Raw genomic sequence first — 1,168 nt, 5'->3', positions numbered from 1 at the left:
ATCATCACCATCTCACTACTCGCTATGGTTTCTAGTGAATTATCTCTTTTAGCAGCTGATTCGCAGTGAGAAGATCTGTTCTGTTTTTAAGCTGCTATCAAATCTGTTTGGCTGAGAGAGATGATGAACTTTGTTCAGCCTTCAGGGCGACACCAACGCCGCAGAGGCTCCAGCGTGACGCCATGAAATGGGCTTCACAATGTTAGCAACGGCGTATCAGAGAAGACAACTAACATTTGATAACCAGGAAATATGTTCCATCAAATATGGGCCTATAGTTTAAAAACGACTCTTTAAATCCGCAGTCAGTTATTGTTCATCAGAGACTGGGAGCGTTTTAAAAACTACAATATTAGAATAACATTAGTGAGAAAGGACAGATTAATGCAGCTGGAGGGCTGCTTGATTATTACATTCACATCTAATAAAAGTAAATAAAATGTGTCTGTAATCTAGGATAGAATAAGAGAATCAGTGTTTGATACAAAAACATTTTATTAACAATAAGCTAGGAGGCAGATTAAACCTCCTTTAGCCGTTCTCTCACCCTGTTTCTGGTGATCCAGGTCCATCGCTGAAGTATGGGGGTGAATCTTTGGACCAGTTGCTCCTCATGGATCCTGCAGGTTTTGCTCCGTCCTCATTTTTCTCCAAACAGTCGTTCATCTTCGCGTCGTCAGGTTGGCAGTTAGAGCCGTGAAGCAGATCTGCCAACCTGGTGAAACAGGAAAAGCAGGTCTCTCAGAGGCAGCATGGCAGGAAACCAGCCTCCTGCTGATTGGTTACCTCCTGGCAGTGAGCACAGCTGCTCCCCGCCGTCTCTTTATTATCTCACATCTGAAGCTCTCAGAGACTCTGAACTTAAAAAGAAGCTGAAAGTTCTCAGCATCTGTTAAACTTTGTGGTTTTTCCCTTAAATCTGCTGTTCTTCCATGTTTAGTTCCAACTTTTTTAAATATTTTCCTCCCTCAGTCCTGAAATACAAATCTTTTAATGATTCTGCTAAACTATTTCTTTCTAATGGATTCCAATCTTCTGACCTTCGACCTTTCCTGGCCGTAGAGAGCTAGTTACAGAAACAAGCCTCCACAGAGACAGTTTCTCCGATAAACACCTAACAGCCTGAGTACTCGGCTGCATTGCTGGGATTAATCATTCACTAACAATC

Source organism: Cyprinodon variegatus, unplaced genomic scaffold (assembly GCF_000732505.1).
Source record: "Cyprinodon variegatus isolate N-32 unplaced genomic scaffold, C_variegatus-1.0 Scaffold1029, whole genome shotgun sequence".
Lineage (NCBI taxonomy): Eukaryota > Metazoa > Chordata > Actinopteri > Cyprinodontiformes > Cyprinodontidae > Cyprinodon > Cyprinodon variegatus.
Note: the sequence above shows the minus strand (reverse complement) of the source record.